This window comes from Phyllobates terribilis, unplaced genomic scaffold, assembly GCF_046119375.1.
Source record: "Phyllobates terribilis strain yellow unplaced genomic scaffold, ASM4611937v1 Scaffold_4__5_contigs__length_816908805, whole genome shotgun sequence".
In the NCBI taxonomy this organism is placed as follows: Eukaryota; Metazoa; Chordata; class Amphibia; order Anura; family Dendrobatidae; genus Phyllobates; species Phyllobates terribilis.
In genome coordinates, this window is record NW_027362764.1 from 448,142,284 (window position 1) to 448,162,645 (window position 20,362).

Consider the following 20,362-nt stretch of genomic DNA (forward strand, 5'->3'; position numbering starts at 1 on the left):
CTGTGCGGCAGTTCACCCCTGAGGATAGGAGCATGGAAGGACTGGACACCGGAGTCCAAGGTTGTGGGGCACCGAAGGCCCAGCAACAGAAACCGGAGGGCAGGAGACTGCAGGTCTCCTGGCCCCACCAGACACCCGGAGGCTCAACAGCACCGCAGGGCCCAGCACTGCCACGTGGGAGCGAACCATCAGCGAGGCCCGAGCTGCCTGCCATACGGGTGAGCACAAAGACGTTGTACTCAGGGCCAGAGAGATTAGTGCAAAATGGAAGGCCTACAACTCCACCTGGTGAGGTCGATTCCTTACTTGCTTCCAGGCTGCCCGAACTTCCACTTCCAGCCAGCACCCGTGTCCCGGTCTGCCTAATCACCGCAAGTAAACATAAAAGGAAACTGCCATTGAGTTGTGGACTGATTATTAACTGCGCCATCACACCTGCACTACAACGCCCAGCATCACCTATAACATCTACAACATATCTACACTGCCCTGGAGCTAAGCTCTGCCTGTGGGGAGCTGAACCAACTCTGCTGCATCCACATCGGCTCCAGAGGAATTGCTCTGCAGCGGCAGCTACCTATAGCTGCATACCACAGGTGGCATCACAAATTGCATACATTAAAACTATCAAATACCCCTTTTTACTGACCGCCCTGGGTCACGGACCGGGTCACCGCCACTGTGACATCTCCCCTAGCAATGACCGGCCCGGCACCGAGTACCCCACGGCCCAGGGGGCACGTCAACTTGGCGTCATGAACAGGATTCACGAAACCCGGTATAACCGGGTCCTGTGTGCCATAGACTTTACTAAACATTTTTATCACGTGGTTTGCCGCCCGCCGAGGGGAAGAAAGAGGACCCGATCTGGAACCGCCGGGTAAGAGATCCTTCCGCCTGCAGAGCAGCATACTGGTACGTCAGCAGACGCCCAGACCCTGGCTGAGGTTCACTAGGGGGGAGGAAGATGCCCAGCATCAGAGAGGATTCAGCCGCGGGTACTCAGGGGAGTCGCACACCCTGAACGACTTTGAGGAGAGACTGCGCAGTTTGTTTAAAGTATACCCCCTGTCTGAGGAGCAAAACGTCAGCATCCTCATAAGCCACCTAATCGGTGCAGCCCAGAGAGAGGTGAAGTCCTGGCCTGGCAGGGACAAAAGCACTGTCAAGGAAATACTGGCCCAGTTGAAGGATACCTTTGCCACCCGCACCGCAGCAGAAATAAAGATGAAGTTCTACGGGTGCAAATGTAGCACCCTGAGGATTCGGCTGCTACAGGGGTATTGCACCTCGACCCAGAGGTGTGATATTCCACTCCCGGGTAAGGATGGAGTGTGGAACTGAGCTCGGTAGGCTGCATGCACTACATACATCCCATTTCCGAGGAGCAGACCGACGGTACTCCCACTTAGAAATGTGCAGGTACGACCGAGTCTGTTCCTGGCTGGAGTGGGAGGGGGGTGGTACATCCCAAGTAGTGTAGGGGCAGATAGGGGGAGCAGCCTGGGTAAAGATATGAGCTCATTGGGTGCTGGTCACCTGAGCTCACACATAGAGGGTGTATATAAGGTGGGCACCATTAAAGAACAGGGTCAGTCAGCCACAGTCAGTCAGTCTGTGAGTCTTTGCAGAGAAGTCAGAGGAAGAGGAGCAGAGAAGCCCCAGAGAGAGAGAGGAGAAAGCCAGAAAGACCCAGAGGGGGAAACAGAAAAGGAACTCTGAGAACCCAAAGTCCATCAGCGGGTGAAGAGTTGGCATCAGGGTACCGGAACCCAAGCTGGTGGGGGCAAAAACACACCCCAGCCAGAGACCGGAGGCCGTGGGCAGCGTCTGCCACGGCCACCCACCACATCCACGCCGAAGGCATACCACGTGGAGGGTCAGGGAACCCAAGGCCAAGGGTCTCCCAACAGAAGGCCCGAGGGAGCTGGACCTGGGTGGATCACTAGTGGGGACGGCCAGAGAAAGGACAGAAGGAGAGCTCAGGGTCACGCTCCGGACTCGCTTGGGGGTTGGCTGGATCCAGGACCTGGTGGATGCAGCACGGCTCGGGAGGTCACTTGAAGCTGGAGTGACCGGAACATCAGCAGTGAGTAAATACCCTTAACTGCATAACCCGACTCTGTCTTCCTTTAACATCTATGCTGCACCACCACAACCCCCATCCTCTGCACCTGACCCCCTGAGGCTATACCCCACCCGTTGGGGGTTATACCATCAAAAGCTGCACCTACACCATCAGCCTCAGCGGACCCTGCTGCAGCGGCGGCCATAGTGACCGCAATACAACGGGTGGCGTAGTCGACATTAAGAACTTATTAACATCTGTAGGACTGCCACATACAACTGAGTTTGACACCCTGGGCACGGACCGGGTCACAGCCACTCGGAAGACTACAACTCCCATCTGATCCGGCTCCGGATATTCCCCCTAAAGAATATGGCCCAGGGGGCGCGTCAACTTTGGCGTAGTCGGCAGGATTACGTGCCCGCAACAACCGGGTACTGCGTGCCTGAAGAAAAGAATGAGTTTACCTCAAAAAGAAGTCTCCTGCCGGTTCCGGAGGGTCCCCGCCATCGGACCCCATCACCAGTCGATTCCAGCCGGTTGTCCGCCATTAACCGCGTTTTCCCGCCATCTGCAGAGTTTCCCGCCACTGGGAAGCGATTCCCGCCATTTCCAAAGGTTTCCCGCCTTGGAAGAGCGGACGCCATTATGGGCGTGCCAGAGGGTGGCGAGAGGCCACCTCCCATCGTGGGCCAGGACCGAAAATGGCGCCAAAAGTGGAAACCGCCCCCACCAACAGAGACTGTGATGCTAGAGGTGTCTGTCAGCGTGAAAGAACCGCCCCTGGAGCTGACAGTCACCAAGTGGCCCCGGGACCGCCCTCGAAGTGGGAGGAGACGAAAGGAGAGAGAAAAGATGGGTGCCGCCTGGAGCGGTCTAGAGCGAGCGCACCCGGAGGCAAGAAGCCTGGAGAAGAGTATCGGAGGAGCTTACCCGGAGATGGTGAGAAAGCAGAGCAGCACCGGCCCGTTGGCCAGGAGCCTGCTAGAAACCGAGGAGGGAGAGCAGAGCAGCACCGGCCCGCTGGCCAGGAGCCTGCTGGAGACGACTGTAGGAGAGCAGAGCCCCACCGACCCGTTGGTCAGGAGCCTGCTGGAAACAACGACCCCACTAGGACTAGTGGAGGTCCTAGCACAGCTCCCCCGAGACCGGGAGTGTGCACAGACCGCTCTGGAGGGCCTCGCAAGGAGGATGGCCCGGGTGCAGCGAGAGACGTTGGCGGAGTGGAGCCGTGAGATGGCCCAGCAGACCGAGACCTGTCAGCGGAGCACGCCACCCGAGACGAGGAGACAGACCGCCTCTGAGGATGGCGCGGGAGGATTGAAGGCCGGAGACGGCGCCGAGAAGGGAGCCGAACGAGTGGAGGCAGGTAAAGGGGACGTCTATACCCCAAACCGGGAAACCGCGTACCTGCCCCAGCTCCCCGTCGTAGAGCCCGAAGTCTATCCTGCCGTGCCCGTCGCTGCAACGTCACCGCCGCAGACTAGGCCTCAAACGGGAGCCGCGACCCCTGTGACGTCACACGCCTCGACCCCGAGCGTGACCAAGCAGGAAGTACCACCAGCCTGGTCGCAAGGCCTAGTACCCCCGGGCGCCGCAATACCAACAGCGCCCCCTACCTCCGCGGAGCCCCCGGCCTGGTCACAGGGCCAAGTAGCCCAGGGCGCCGCCGTCCTTACGGTGCCCTTTACCTTCCAGATACCCCAGGCCTGGCCGCAAGGCCCGGGCAACCCGGGCGCTAACACCACCGCGCCCATAAGACCAAGAGTGCCGCATCTGGGAGAGGACCTGTACGCCCAACATACGTGCCCGGATGGGCAGCCATTTATATGGCCACCGGAGTTCCACCATCCCCGACTCCGGAGAGAGAGACCCCTGGATGAACCCCTGATCCCGGCTCCAAAGCCCGTAAAGAGGATCTCGCCCCCGCTAGCGGAAGCACAGTTTGAGTGGGACCCCACCGGAGAAGATCTTATGGGGTTCACTCAAGAGACTCGGGCAGCTGCAGCGGAGCGTGCTGAGTGCTGCCGCCAACAGCTCGAGGACTTCGAGAGGGAGCGGAGAGAGAGGCGGGTCCGGGAACAGCTAGCTCAAGTAAAGAGCGCGGAGCAGAAGAGTCGGGCCAGGAGAGACCCCCGTGCAGCGCATAGTCCCCGCACCACCGGGACTGTGATAAAGTTTAACCTGCAGCATGGGTGGGGCTTCATCCGAGACCACCACACCCTAGGCGACGTCTTCGTAACCAGGAGAGACGTTGAGTCCCACCTACCGGAGGGACACAGAGGTCGTGACCTTTACATCGGGGACGAGGTCACCTTCACCCGGCACAAGTGTGCCAAAGGTCCTTACGCCCTCCATGTGCATCGCCTGACGGAGGAAGAGCTGCGGTGTGAGGAGGAAGAACAAGAGGACCCGGACGGGTCTGAAACTAGAGCCAAAGGTAACCATAAAGCAAGAGCAGGAGGACGCCGTCGCTAAGGACAGCGAAGCAGAAGCTGTATATAGTTGCCCGTCGGGGCACAGTAAACTGAAACCGTGAAACTGAAACTGAAACTGAAACTGTTGCTGTTGCTAATATAGTCCCCGTTGGACCAGCATGTGTGAACTGTTACCCGTATTTCCCTTAATTCCACTGACCGAGGACTGAGAGCGGTCATTCCTCCCTAATACCTGGCCGAGGACTGAGAGCGGCCATATCCTTGTATATAGTTGCGCGTCCTAAAGCGCCCCCTACCGGTTTTATAGGAAAACCAGTTTTCTAGAGAGACTGTCGCACTTTACCCGGTCACACGTTGCACAGTGACCGGAGGAGGAGCCAGAGGCGACGAGAATGTTTTAAATTGAAATATATATATATAATGTTTTATATGTTTTATATGTTTATGCAAAAATTTGTATGTTTTGGTGTTTTGTCTTACAGCCCGAGGACGTGCTGTGATTTACCAGGGGGGAATGTAGCACCCTGAGGATTCGGCTGCTACAGGGGTATTGCACCTCGACCCAGAGGTGTGATATTCCACTCCCGGGTAAGGATGGAGTGTGTAACTGAGCTCGGTAGGCTGCATGCACTACATACATCCCATTTCCGAGGAGCAGACCGACGGTACTCCCACTTAGAAATGTGCAGGTACGACCGAGTCTGTTCCTGGCTGGAGTGGGAGGGGGGTGGTACATCCCAAGTAGTGTAGGGGCAGATAGGGGGAGCAGCCTGGGTAAAGATAGGAGCTCATTGGGTGCTGGTCACCTGAGCTCACACATAGAGGGTGTATATAAGGTGGGCACCATCAAAGAACAGGGTCAGTCAGCCACAGTCAGTCAGTCTGTGAGTCTTTGCAGAGAAGTCAGAGGAAGAGGAGCAGAGAAGCCCCAGAGAGAGAGAGGAGAAAGCCAGAAAGACCCAGAGGGGGAAACAGAAAAGGAACTCTGAGAACCCAAAGTCCATCAGCGGGTGAAGAGTTGGCATCAGGGTACCGGAACCCAAGCTGGTGGGGGCAAAAACACACCCCAGCCAGAGACCGGAGGCCGTGGGCAGCGTCTGCCACGGCCACCCACCACATCCACGCCGAAGGCATACCACGTGGAGGGTCAGGGAACAAAAGGCCAAGGGTCTCCCAACAGAAGGCCCGAGGGAGCTGGACCTGGGTGGATCACTAGTGGGGACGGCCAGAGAAAGGACAGAAGGAGAGCTCAGGGTCACGCTCCGGACTCGCTTGGGGGTTGGCTGGATCCAGGACCTGGTGGATGCAGCACGGCTCAGGAGGTCACTTGAAGCTGGAGTGACCGGAACATCAGCAGTGAGTAAATACCCTTAACTGCATAACCCGACTCTGTCTTCCTTTAACATCTATGCTGCACCACCACAACCCCCATCCTCTGCACCTGACCCCCTGAGGCTATACCCCACCCGTTGGGGGTTATACCATCAAAAGCTGCACCTACACCATCAGCCTCAGCGGACCCTGCTGCAGCGGCGGCCATAGTGACCGCAATACAACGGGTGGCGTAGTCGACATTAAGAACTTATTAACATCTGTAGGACTGCCACATACAACTGAGTTTGACACCCTGGGCACGGACCGGGTCACAGCCACTCGGAAGACTACAACTCCCATCTGATCCGGCTCCGGATATTCCCCCTAAAGAATATGGCCCAGGGGGCGCGTCACAAACAAAGGATGCAGGACAGTGTATGGGACTATGCTCTAATCCTGCAGGAGGTGCTGTGCGCCATCAAACAGGTAGACCCTGACAGTGTGCGAAATGAGGACAGATTGCTGACTGAGCAGTTTATTGAGGGGCTCCTGTCTGGCGCTCACAGGACACAGCTGAGCATTATGGATCTGCAAATCCCTGATCTGGACTTTGCACAATTTAAAGACCGAGCCATTCGGGTGCTGCGAGAATCAATCCCAAGTGGCACTGCATCCCTCCGGCATTCAGCTATCACATACCACCAGGAGGTGGCGTCATTTCCCCCAGTACCTGTGGAGGCTGACGCACAGACCCTACATAATGACCCCTCTACAGACCTAAGCCTTCAGGTCCAGGAGCTGACCAAATGTGTGGCTACACTAACCAAAACGGTGCAGACCATGCAAGTGTCTCCAAAGGAAAAGATCCAGCTGGCTACCAGTCCAGATGACATCCTGTGGCGACGACAAAGAAGAATTCCACTGACCAGAGGGAGGAACAGCGAACGCTATGATCAGGATGGACAACCCATCTGCCACCGCTGTCAAAAGGTGGGGCACTATGCAAGATTCTGTCATTTAAACGAGCAAACCCTGGGGCAGAGGGCCAACCCTTAGGAGTAGGGCGACCAGGCCCACAAAGCTGGCGAGACAAGTACGTGGGAGGTCGACCGGTCCTGCCTGTCGTGCTTTATGGCATCCCGTTGAACGCACTGCTAGACACTGGGTGACAACGATGCCATATATCCTTTATAAACAATACTGGACTGATTCAGACATTACCCGCCATCCAGATGAACATCTTAGTATCTATGCCAGCAACGGGCAGCCTTGCCTCAGGTGGGGTATAAAGAGGTGACCATAAAAGTTGGCAAAGTAGAATTGCCATCACAAGGAATGATTATTGTTGATATTGATCACCGAGAAAGTCACCCTATGATAACCTTAGGCACCAATGTGATAGAAAATTGTCTTGGAGAAATTATTCTTTTGTTGCAACAGTTCGCAGAGACTGCCAGTTCCGGTCAGCAGCGAGGTCTGCAGAAGGAAATCAGAACCCTGATGAAAAGACAACAGGTAGAGTTGTCTGGTGGAGAAGTTGGCAGTGTCAGGATGAGTGATCCATTCCCCATTGCAATGCCCCCTGTCGGGCAGCAATAGGTCACAGGGGTCAAGATTATCAGGCCCTGGTGGAACCCGTGTATTCTGACAGTAGGCCCACCATCTTGACAACCAGGGGGGTAGTTTATATCTGCAAGGGGAGAGTACAGATGCGCATCCTGAATTGTGGGGAGAAAGATGTCCATTTACACCGGTGTGCTACCCTTGCTAAGCTATTCACTGTCAGTAACAATGCAATAAAGGCCGTGGAACTCTTGCCTCCATTCAAACCGGCGGAGGATAACGGCACCAAGGGGCAGATGGAGGATTGGTGTTTGAAGCTACAAGTAGGCACTGACTCCACCCCTTTGCACCAAAAGCATGAAGTATACCGGGTGGTCCAAGAATATGAGCGAGTCTTCAGCAAACACCCACTAGACTTTGGGCAGGTAAAAGGGGTCCAACATCATATCCCCACGGGAGATCATCCGCCAATCAAAGAGAGGTACCGGCCTGTACTCCCAGCTCACTATCAATGTGCCAAAGGAATGTTACGGGAGATGAAGGAGGCTGGGATGATCAGAGATAGTTGTAGCCCCTGGGCCGCTCCATTAGTTCTCGTTAGAAAGAAGGATGGTACAATGAGGATGTGTGTTGATTACAGGCAGATTAACCGCATTACACATAAGGATGCCTACCCATTACCCAGAATTGAGGAATCATTAGTAGCATTGAGATCAGCTAACTATTTCTCCACTTTGGATCTCACCAGTGGGTATTGGCATGTTCCTGTGGCAGTGGCGGACCGAGAAAAGACTGCGTTTACAACACAAATTGGCCTCAGCAAGTTCAACTGCATGCCATTCGGGCTCTGCAATGCCCCAGGAACCTTCTAGTGGTTAATGGAGTGTTACCAGGGACAAAAAAGGGGCAAAACCGTCCTGCTGTACCTAGACGATGTAATTGTCTACTCGAAGACATATGAAGACCACCTGGAGCACCTGGCTGAGGTGTTCAAAGCCCTATCTGGTTATGGCCTGAAGGTAAAGCTGTCCAAGTGCCACCTGTTTAAACCCAAGGTGCAGTACATAGGTCAAGTGGTAAGCGCTGAAGGTGTAGCACCAGACCCTGAAAATGTCACCGTGATCAAGGACTGGCCAAGACCCTCCACTATTGAGGAAGTGCGGCAGTTCCACGGGCTGGTAGGCTACTACAGGAGATTCATCAAAGGTTTCACCAAGATAGCGGCACCCATGCAGGACCTCCTAGTGGGTCAGTCCAAGAAGGCCAAGAACCCGAAACCTCCGTTCAAATGGGGTAAACCAGAAGATGAATCTTTCACTCGACTGAAAATGGCTCTTACTGGAGACAAAGTCCTGGCCTACCCCGACTATGGCAAACCCTTTATACTTCATACGGATGCAAGCAACGTGGGATTGGGAGCGGTGCTGTCCCAGGTACAGCAGGGCAGAGAGAGAGTGATTGCCTATGCCAGCAGGAAGCTCCATCCTACGGAAAGGAACCCCGACAACTATAGTTCCTTCAAGTTGGAGTTTTTAGCCATAGTCTGGGCTGTAACAGAGAGCTTCAAACACTACCTCGCCTCCTTCAGATTTACAGTCTTCACAGACAGCAACCCGCTGACGCACCTGGGGACAGCGAAGCTTGGTGCCCTAGAACAACGATGGATGGCCCGACTGTCTAACTATGAGTTTACCATCAAGTATTGGGCAGGGCATAAAAATACAAATTCTGATGCGCTGTCCAGGATGCCCAACTTGTCAGATGGGGGGGAAGAGCCGGAAGAGCTGGAGGAGATAGAGCTACCCGCTTTGCATCGTCACGGGGTGACCCAGTGCTCCCACTTTGTGAGGGACAAGAGCTCCACCAACAGAGAGACCACGTTCAACCCATTGCCCCATCATAGATGGGCAGAAACGCAGGATAGTGACCCAGCTGTCCGCCTGGTAAAGTAGTTGCTGACACAAGCTGACTCACACCCTGATCCAGATGCTCCACAGGAGACCCAACAGTTGTGGAAGGAGAAGGGCAAACTGTTCATCTATGAGGGAAAGCTGTGTTGAAGAAGTATCAACTCCCGAACACACGAACTGGTCTGGCAGGTGGTAGTCCCAAGGCGGGATGTGCCAATGGTCTTAGAAGCATACCACGATGGAGCAGGACACTTCGGGTGGAAGAAGTTGGAAGTCCTGCTACGTGATCAATTCCACTGGGTTGGCATGAGGAAAGAAATCGAGAGATTGTGTCGAGAATGTGGTCCATGCAACCTGAGACTAAAAGACCGTGATAGCCAGAGGGCTCCCTTGCAGCCCATAATCACCAAACAACCACTTGAACTGGCAGCCTTGGACCACGTGAAGCTAGCCCCAAGCCGGTCAGGCTATGTCTACGCTCTCACCATAGTAGAGCATTATTCCAGGTTCTTGGTAGTAGTGCCAGTGAAAGACCAGACGGCTCAGACGGCAGCCAAAGCGTTCCAACAGCACTTTTGTCGCCCGCACGGTTACCCTGAACGAGTGCTTGCCAACCAAGGTCCAGCCTTTGAAGCAGAGGTGTTCCAGGAATTCTGTAACTTGTACGGCTGCAAGAAAATAAGGAAGACGCCACATCATCCCAAGACCAATGGGTTGTGCGAGAAAATGAACAGGGTGGTAATAGACCTGTTGAAGATGTTGCCCCTTGAAGAACGTAGCCTGTGGCCAGAGAAGTTAGCAGATTTGGTGGACCTTTATAACCACATCCCGGTGAACTCCACCAACTGTACACCCGCTTACCTGATGAGAGCAAGACCTGGTAAGTAGAGATGAGCGGTGTTCGCCAATCTCAAATTCGAGCTGTTTTGGTTGGTGTTCGAGCCGTTCGGCGAACACGAACAATTTGAAAAAAATTCGGCTGTTCGAGGACATGTTCGATAACTGTTCGTGCACCAAAATCATAACTGGATTTTTTCTCAGTAATGCTGAAAATTAATGTTAATACACAGTTTGAGTGTACAGCGGGGCGGGGGGAGGGGCAGGGGATGGATCTCTGCAGAAATAATGAAGATCTCCATTTTTTTTCTCTTTCCCGCATTTACAGTGGGGAGGTGCAATCTGTCAGCCTATCAGCAGCGCACACACAGAGCGAATTGCTTTTTTTCACACAAGCAAGGGCATGTGTCATTGGCAGTGTATGTCACATGTCCTTGCCCTATAAGACCCAGCCATTTTCCTCGTCGCCAACATTTTTTCACTGCTGCAGCTGCGTGTTAAACGGCACCACTGTTGCTGTGTGCGCTATACTTTCAGTGTTAATTTCAAGCCAATTTTCGCACAAATCTACAGATAGCTTGGGAGTAGGGAATAGTTGTGATTGCAGTCCTTTTAAGGACTAGGTTACATCATTTCCTATCACTTTTATCAGGCAGGTCTGTGCTCTTAAATAGATAGGTTGGGAGTAAAGACTAATTGTAATTGCAGTCCTTTTCAGGGCTAGGTTACATCAGTTCCTATCACTTTTATCAGGCAGGTCTGTGCTCTTAAACAGATAGGTTGGGAGTAAAGACTAATTGTAATTGCAGTCATTTTGAGGGCTAGGTTACATCAGTTCCTATCACTTTTCTCCAGGCAGGTCTGTGCCAGTGCTGTGCAAGTTTTTTTTCACAGCATTTGGCTAAATCTAGCAAAGCAAATCCATATTGGCCTCTTGCAGTGTGTGTTAGTCAGTGGACTAGCCTATCTGTGTTGCAAGCTACACCACCTGTGTATAGAATACAAATTTTTTTACTGCACCTAGTGAAGTAAAACCTTTGGGGCATAGCATCATTCTATTAGTCCATCTATACTAACCTCCACCAGGTTGCAAATTCAAAATAATTTTTATCTGCATCTAGCTCTGAAAAAATATTTGGGCTTGGGCTTGTAGCAGCGTGTGGGACTTGTTCTATTAGTCCATCAATACTAACCTCCACCAGGTTGCAAATTCAAAATAATTTTTATCTGCATCTAGCTCTGAAAAAATATTTTGGCTTGGGCTTGTAGCGGTGTGTGGGACTTGTTCTATTAGTCCATCTATACTAACCTCCACCAGGTTGCAAATTAAAAATAATTTTTATCTGCATCTAGCTCTGAAAAAATATTTGGGCTTCGGCTTGTAGCAGTGTGTGGGACTTGTTCTATTAGTCCATCTATACTAACCTCCACCAGGTTGCAAATTCAAAATAATTTTTATCTGCATCTAGCTCTGAAAAAAATATTTGGGCTTGGGCTTGCAGCAGTGTGTGCAAATTCAATATATCTATTTTCTGCATCTAGCTCTGAAAAAATATTTTGGCTCGTAGCAGTGTGTGGGACTTGTTCTATTAGTCCATCTATGCTAACCTCCACCAGGTTGCAATTTCAAAATAATTTTTATCAGCATCTAGCTCTGAAAAAATATTTCGGCGTGTAGCAGTGTGTGGGACTTGTTCTATTAGTCCATCTATACTAACCTCCACCAGGTTGCAAATTCAATATATTTTTTTTCTGCATCTAGCTCTGAAAAAAAATTTCGGCTTGTAGCAGTGTGTGGGACTTGTTCTATTAGTCCATCTATACTAACCTCCACCAGGTTGCAAATTCAAAATAATTTTTATCTGCATCTAGCTCTGAAAAAATATTTTGGCTTGTAGCAGTGTGTGGGACTTGTTCTATAAGTCCATATATACTAACCTCCAACAGGTTGCAAATTCAATTTAATTTTTTTCTGCATCTAGCTCTGAAAAAATATTTGTCCTTCTAACAGTGTGTGGGACTTGTTCTATTAGTCCATCTATACTAACCTCCACCAGGTTGCAAATTCAAAATAAATTTTATCTGCATCTAACCCAGCCAATACTTTTGGGCTAATACCACAGTTTGGCCACTCAGCTCTGCTCTGTTCCCATCCATTGTTTTTTTCGCAAACAACTCCAGAGTTGTGAATTAGTTAACCACCAAAATGAGTGGAAAGAGGCCTGCTGCTGGTGGAAAGGGGAATAGGCGTGTTGGGAAGGGAAAAAAAGGTTGTGTTCGTGGGGTAGGTGTTAAAGCACCAGTAACATCTGCAGAAGAAAGACCATCTTCCAGCCAAACTAAGATGTCTACATCTTTTAGCGGACAATGTGATAAGATCCCTTTCATACGGCCACGCCAATCGCTACAAATTCCAGATGAGGCACAAAAACAGCAGGTGCTTCAACGGATATCAAGTGCTCCTTTAAATGGGCTCTCCTCCACCTCAACTTCAAAATCACAAATACTCCAGTCCTCAGAGGTGTCACCCCAATCGCACTTGCTTCCTCACAGCTCCCAAGTCTCCAGCTGCCCGTCTGAGTATGGGGAAGAACAGATGGTTGAGTCTGCAGAGCTGTTTACTCATACTATAGCCTGGGAATCAGAGGTCAGCTCCAGAGCTTCTGTGAATCCAGACGAGGAAATGATCTGCACTGATGCCCAGAATCTTTGTGTGTCGGATCCAGGACCAGACGCAGAAGGTTCTGACCATAATGTAGACCCTCAGTCCCAAACTGTAACTCCTGTTGGTGGAGACAATGAGGAAGACGATGATGAGACTCAAATACCTGATTGGAGCGACAACTTTAGTTTTTTGTCAGGGCAGGAAGAGGTTGGCTCTGAGGACGATGGGTGTGATAACACACAGGGTGATGATGACGAGGTTGGAGATCCCACTTACTGTCAACCCACAGTCAGCCAGTCGATGAGGTCAGCAGAGGAGGTGGAGGAGGATGCTCGTGACGACGAGGTCAGGTTGCGCCTTCCTGGACAGAGACGTAGTACTGGAAGCTCGTCAACAACTGCATCCTCAAACACAACTCTGCCTCTGACCACAAGTCGTGGTGGCTCTTCAGGTCGCATGGATGCTAAGCTTTGCATAGCCTGGGCATTTTTTCAGATAGATAAAGATGACCCAACTCGTGGTATCTGTAACATTTGTCAGCAAAAGCTAAGTAGAGGCCAAAAAATACATAGTTTGAGTACTTCATGCATGAACCGTCACATGGATATGAAGCATAAGTTGCAGTGGGAAGCTCACTGTGCTACAATGCGGCCTAGTCGGCCAGGTCAACCACCATCTGCCACATCTTGTGCATCCATGGCCTCTTCATCCTCTGTGACTGGGGGGACAGCAGTCACACCTATTTTTTAACGCAGACCTGCCATTTTTACCCTCAACAGCCAGCGTGATTGGCAGGTCATCATTTTCTTTGGAGGTGGAAACACCAGCTGGTGTTCAGCGCTGTCCAACATCAATAACACCACCTTTGGATCAAAGTAACCTAACATGTCCACCTGCATCTTCCTCACAGACCGGCAGTTTGCCAGGGAAACCCTTCTCAACCCCGTCTAAGCACAACAGCCAGCCCTCGGTCCCTCAGATGTGGACAAGTAAAAGACCATTTCCTCCTAGCCATGAGAAAGCTAAGAGGTTGAATTTCACCATCTGCAAGCTCTTGGCTACAGAAATGCTGCCTTTCCGCCTGGTGGACACAGAGGATTTTTGAGACCTTATGTCCGTCGCAGTGCCCCAGTACCAGATGCCCAGTCGGTACTACTTCTCAAAGAAAGGTGTGAATGCGCTCCACCAGCATGTTGCACACAACATCACCGCTTCTTTGAGAAACTCTGTGTGTGACAGGGTGTATTTCACAACAGACACTTGGACGAGTAGGCATGGACAGGGGCGTTACATGTCGCTGACTGGGCACTGGGTAACTATGGTGACAGCAGGACAAGGGGCTGCTGTCCAAGTCTTGCCGTCCCCACGAGTTGTGCGTCAATCCTCTTTATCTCAAAGTTCCTCCACTGCTTCTGCCTCCTCAACCCCCTCTCAGCCCTCCACCTGCACCCAAAGCCTGTCAGGTCATGCCACAAGCGTTCTAACTGCGCAGAAGGGATCCTGCACACCTCCTTACTATGCTGGCAGCAGGGCTCAAAGTCATCAGGCTGTTTTTACTTTGAAATGTCTGGGAAATGTGAGTCACACAGGTGAGGAGTTGTGGTCAGCTCTGGAGAACCAATTTCATGAATGGTTGTCTCCACTGGACCTGAAACCAGGGAAGGCCGTGTTCGACAATGCTGCAAACCTGGGTGCGGCCTTTCGCCAGGGCTATGTCACACATGTGCCTTGTATGGCTCACGTGTTGAACCTGGTTGTCCAGCAATTTTTAGCCCACTATCCCAGACTAGATGGCCTTCTGCAGAGGGCTCGGTCGCTGTGTGCTCACTTCCACCATTCGCATCCCGCAGCTCAGCGACTTACATCTCTACTGAAGTCGCTGGGCCTGCCACTTCACCAGCTAAAATGCGATTTGCCTACCCGTGGAATTCAACTCTGCACATGTTGTAGCGACTGTGGCAGCACCGACAAGCCCTGATGCAATACGTTCTGACGTATAGCCTGGGCCAACGAGATACAGAGGTGGGGCAAATCACGCTGGAGGAGTAGTCTCAGATAAGGGACCTATTCACCCTTCTGCATAGTTTTGAAATGGCGACGAAGATGTTTAGTGCTGACGATGCCATTATCAGCATGACTATTCCGGTGATTTACATGCTAAACAGAATTGGGAGTCAGGTGGTGGCACAAGAGGAAGTGGAGGAAGGAGAGGAGGAGGAGTTGTATGCGGAAGGGCTAACATCAGCAAGGTCCAGACGGTCGGCAGCACCAAGGCGGCAGGCATGTGACCGTGGGGGAGATGGTTTTAACAGGGCGAATGGTAGCAGCCAAACTAGTGAGGAAGGTGCAGGAGCCCAGTAAGAAGTGGAGGACGAACTGATGGAAGACTCATCAGATGAGGGAGACCTTGATCACATTTCTGTTGTGCGAGGTTGGGGGGAGAGGGCAGAGGAAGGAAGCATGATTGTTACCTCGCCACCAACACAACAGGGACTTGGTGCTCCTGGATGCTCAAGACACATGAGTGCCTCCATGCTGCACTACCTGCAACATGACCCTCGAATTTTGAGAATTAGAAATAATCCTGACTACTGGGTTGCCACACTGTTAGATCACCGGTACAAAAGTAAATTTGCAGAAATTATTCCTGCCATAGAAAGAGATGCACGCATGCAGGAGTATCAGCAGAGACTGTTGCAGAATCTTACATGTGCTTTTCCACAAAACACTAGTGGTTCACGTAGTGAATCTCACAGTTCCAACTTGCCAACCGTGGGACCGTCAAGAGTTCAGCACTCAAAACGTAACAGAAACACAGTATCTGCTGGTAACATCAATTTTGCGGAATCATTTCACCACTTTTTTAGCCCAGCCTTTGCAATGCCACAGGAGACAAGAAGTCTGACACATAGTCAACGCCTAGAGACGATGGTACAGGAGTATCTCCAAGTAAACATTAAAGTAATTGCCGTGTCACTGGACCCTTGCTCTTTTTGGGCTTCCAATCTGGATAAATGGCCGGAGTTCGCCACTTACGCCTTGTAGATCATGTCATGCCCGGCAGCCAGTGTTCTGTCTGAACGTGTGTTCAGCGCTGCTGGTGGTGTGCTGACAGATAAACGCATGCGGCTTTCTACTGATAATGTAGATATACTCACGTTTATGAAGATGAACAAATCATGGATCCGAAATGACTTTTCTACCCCTGTGTCATCCTGGAGAGAGTAAAAGCTTGATGATTTGTTAAAATCACCTAACCAACCATTTTAAGGAAAATAATTTGGGCCTTGTAGCATTGTGCAGTACTGATTCTATTAGGCCATCTATACTAAACTCCACCAGATTTAAAATTACTAATAATGTTTATCTGTATCTTGGCTGGAAAATAATTTGGGCCTTGTAGCAGTTTGCAGTACTGATTCTATTAGGCCAAATATACTAAGCTCCACAAGCTTTCAAATTATTAATAATTTTTAGCTGCATCTAGCCCGGAAAATAATTTTGGGGCTCCTAGATGCGCAAGACACATGAGTGCCTTCTTGCTGCACTACCTGCAACATGACCCTCAGATTGTCAGAATTTGAAATAATCCTGACTACTGGGTTGCCACACTCTTAGATCCCCCACACTCTTCGATCAACCTTTTCATTTTAATAAAGAACCCAAAAATGGTCATTTTTTAAATGATAAGCATTAGCAGGTTATTAGAAACTGAAATGAAACACTTTTCAACTCAAAACTTTATTCTAGGTGATGTTACATTTGCACATAAGACCCCTTGTTTGAAAGGAGCTTCTGAACTCTCTCGTCCATTGAATTTGTCAGGTTTTGGATGGTTTCTGCTTCAATTGTTTTGCTTGAGGACAGAATACCCTCCCAGAGCTGTTGCTTAGACGTGAACTGCCTCCTGCCATCATAGACACTACTTTTGATGATGCTCCAGAGGTACTCAATGGGGTTGAGGTCAGGGGAGCATGGGGGTCACACCATAAGTTTGTCCCCTTTTATGCCCATATCAGCCAGAGATGCAGATGTGTTACGTGCAGCATGAGACAGTGCATTATCATGCATGAAAATGATCTTGCTGCGGAATACACTGTTCTTGTTCTTGAACCATGGCAGGAAGTGCTGTTTGAGAAACTCCACATACATTATGGAGTTCATCTATACCCCTTCAGTGATCCTAAAGGGGCCGACAATCTCTCTCCCCATGATTCCAGCCCAAAACATTACTCCACCTCTTCCTTGTTGGCGCCATAGCCGTGTTTGCATGGGGTGTCCATCAACCAGCCATCCTCCACTCCATCCATCTGGACCATCGAGCATTGCACGGCACTCATCGGTGAACAAAACAGTTTTGAAGTCAGTCTTCATGTACTGTTTGGCCCACTGGAGCCGTTTCTGCTTGTGAACAGTGGATATAGGAGGTCGACAGGATGGCTTACGCACAGCTGAGAAACTCTGAAGGACCCTGCATCTTGTTGATCGGTGGACGTTGGAGGCACCAGCAGCTGCAAAAACTTGTCTGCTGCTATGACAAGGCTTTTTTGACGCTGCTCTTTTAACCTGACGTAATTGCTTGTAGGAAAGAGTCCTCAATTTTCCCTTATCAGCACGCACACGTGTGTACTGTGAATCAGCTTCATACTTCTTGATTGTGCGATGATCAGGATGAAGTGTATTGGCAATGTTGATTGTAGTCATGAATTGACCTAAACACTCCACAATTTTTTGCTTCTCAGCAGCCGACACATCCTTTTTCTTTCCCATTTTGGCAGAAAATGTAGGCTGCTTTATAGTGTTGAGCCACCGCCGTAGTGTTCGAGTTCGGTTCGTCGACCACCCGTGTGTTCGCCGAAATGTTCGTCGAACTGTTCGTCGAACACCTTCGAACACCGTTAAAACCAATGGCAGGCAAACAAAAATACATAGAAACACATAGAAAACACCTTCAAAGGTGTCCAAAAGCTGACAAACTGCTCAGAAGACATAGCTAACACATGGAAAAGTGACAAGTACATATAGTCATGCGAAAAGAAAAGAGGTGGAGGAGTAAATGGAGGGGGAGACACAGATATAGGCATGTCATGCCCTTCTAAAACCCAAAAAGTGAGAATCCGACACGGCCAGTCCGTTCCTGCCCGTGCGACCTCCGTGTCGCCGGGTTTGTGCCAGAGCCACGGTGGACCCTGACAGCCAGCCCCCCACTCCCAATACTGGTGCCTGTCCGCTGGTGGGTCGAGCGAGTCCCCCTGTGGTGGAGGCAGGTCTAAGCTTTTTAATTTAAATTGTCTCTCAAGTTTGAATGAATACACTTTAAATCCTTTTACAAGGATCTATTGGAGGGAAAGTCTCATGCCAGCAGCCGCGTAATTCCAGCTCCAGTAGCGTCCACTAAAGCTGCTGCAGTTAAAAATCTTTTATAAGGATCGAGCTCGGCGGTCCACCGCAAGGCGTCCTACCGCCATTCCCAGCCCCTACGCCTTGAGGTGCCTCCTGATGCTCTTCACTGGGTATCCCGGGGTCCCGAAGCATTTCCTTTGAAAAAATTAAGTGTCCAAGCTACAGGTGGTGTAGCTTGCTTAACAGCTGGGATAATCCGCTGACTAGCAGACACTGCTACTAGGCACAAAGTATTTCCTGGGCTAGATGCAGTTAAAAAATTGTAATTAGATACTCTTGTTGGATGCTGAGAAAGCATTCCATAGAGTCTCCTGGCACGCCATATATTATTCTCTTAAAAAGCTTGGGGTAGGGGTCTAGGGGACCCTTTTATAGCCAAAATCACGGCCCTGTATTGCAATACGTCACCTAGGCTGAAGATAAATGGAACTGTAGCACCCCGAGGGCTCGGTTGCTACAGAGGTATTGCACCTCACCCAGAGGTGTGATATCTCACTCTCAGGTAAGGATGGAGTGTGGATCAGGACTAGAGATGAGCGTTGTTCTACTCGAACTGTTCGCCAATCTCAAATTCGAGCTGTTTTGGGCGGTGTTCGAGCCGTTCGGCGAACACGAACAATTTGGTAAAAATTTGGCTGTTCGAGGTTATGTTCGATAACTGTTCGTGCACCAAAATCATAACTGGATTTTTTCTCAGTAATGATGAAAATTAATGTTAATACGCAGTTTGAGTGTACAGCGGGGTGGGTGGAGGGGCAGGGGATGGATCTCTGCAGGAACAATGAAGATCTCCATTTTTTTTTCTCTTTCCCGCATTTGCAGTGGGGAGGTGCAATCTGTCAGCCTATCAGCAGCGCACACACGGAGCGAAGTGCTTTTTTTCACACAAGCAAGGGCATGTGTCATTGGCAGTGTATGTCACATGTCCTTGCCCTATAAGACCAAGCCATTTTCCCCGTCGCCACCATTTTCTCACTGCTGCAGCTGCGTGTTAGACGGCACCGCTGTTGCTGTGTGCGCTATACCTTGTTAATTTCAAGCCAATTTTCGCACAAATATACAGATAGCTTGGGAGTAGGGAATAGTTGTGATTGCAGTCCTTTTAAGGACTAGGTTACAGCATTTCCTACGACTTTTATCAGGGAGGTCTGTGCTCTTAAATAGATAGGTTGTGGGAGTAAAGACTAATTGTAATTGGAGTCCTTTTCAGGACTAGGTTACATCAGTTCCTATCAGTTTTTGCCAGGCAGGTCTGTGCCAGTGCTGTGCAAGTTTTTTTCACAGCATTTGGCTGAATCTAGCAAAGCTAATCCTTTTTGGCCTATTGCAGAGTGTGTTAGTCAGTGGAGTAGCCTATCTGTGCTGCAAGATATACCACCTGTGTATAGAATACCAATTTTTTTACTGCACCTAGTGAAGTAAAATCTTTTGGGCATAGCATCATTCTATTAGTCCATCTATACTGACCTCCATCAGGTTGCAAATTAAAACTAATTTTTATCTGCATCTACAGTACCTCTGAAAAAATATTTGGGCTTCTAGCTGTGTGTGGGACTTGTTGTATTAGTCCATCTATACTGACCTCCATCAGGTTGCAAATTAAAAATAATTTTTATCTGCATCTACAGTACCTCTGAAAAAATATTTGGGCTTCTAGCTGTGTGTGGGACTTGTTGTATTAGTCCATCTATACTGACCTCCATCAGGTTGCAAACTGAATATATTTTTTTCTGCATCTACCTCTGAAAAAATATTTGGGCTTCTAGCTGTGTGTGGGACTTGTTGTATTAGTCCATCTATACTGACCTCCATCAGGTTGCAAATTGAAAATAATTTTTATCTGCATCTACAGTACCTCTGAAAAAATATTTGGGCTTCTAGCTGTGTGTGGGACTTGTTGTATTAGTCCATCTATACTGACCTCCATCAGGTTGCAAACTGAATATCTTTTTTTCTGCATCTACCTCTGAAAAAATATTGGGCTTCTAGCTGTGTGTGGGTCTTGTTCTATTAATCCATCTATACTGACCTCCATCAGGTTGCAAAATGACTATAATTTTTTTCTGCATCTAGCTCTGAAAAAATATATGGCCTTCTAGCAGTGTGTCGGACTTTCTCTATTAGTCCATCTATACTGACCTCCATCAGGTTGCAAATTAAAAAT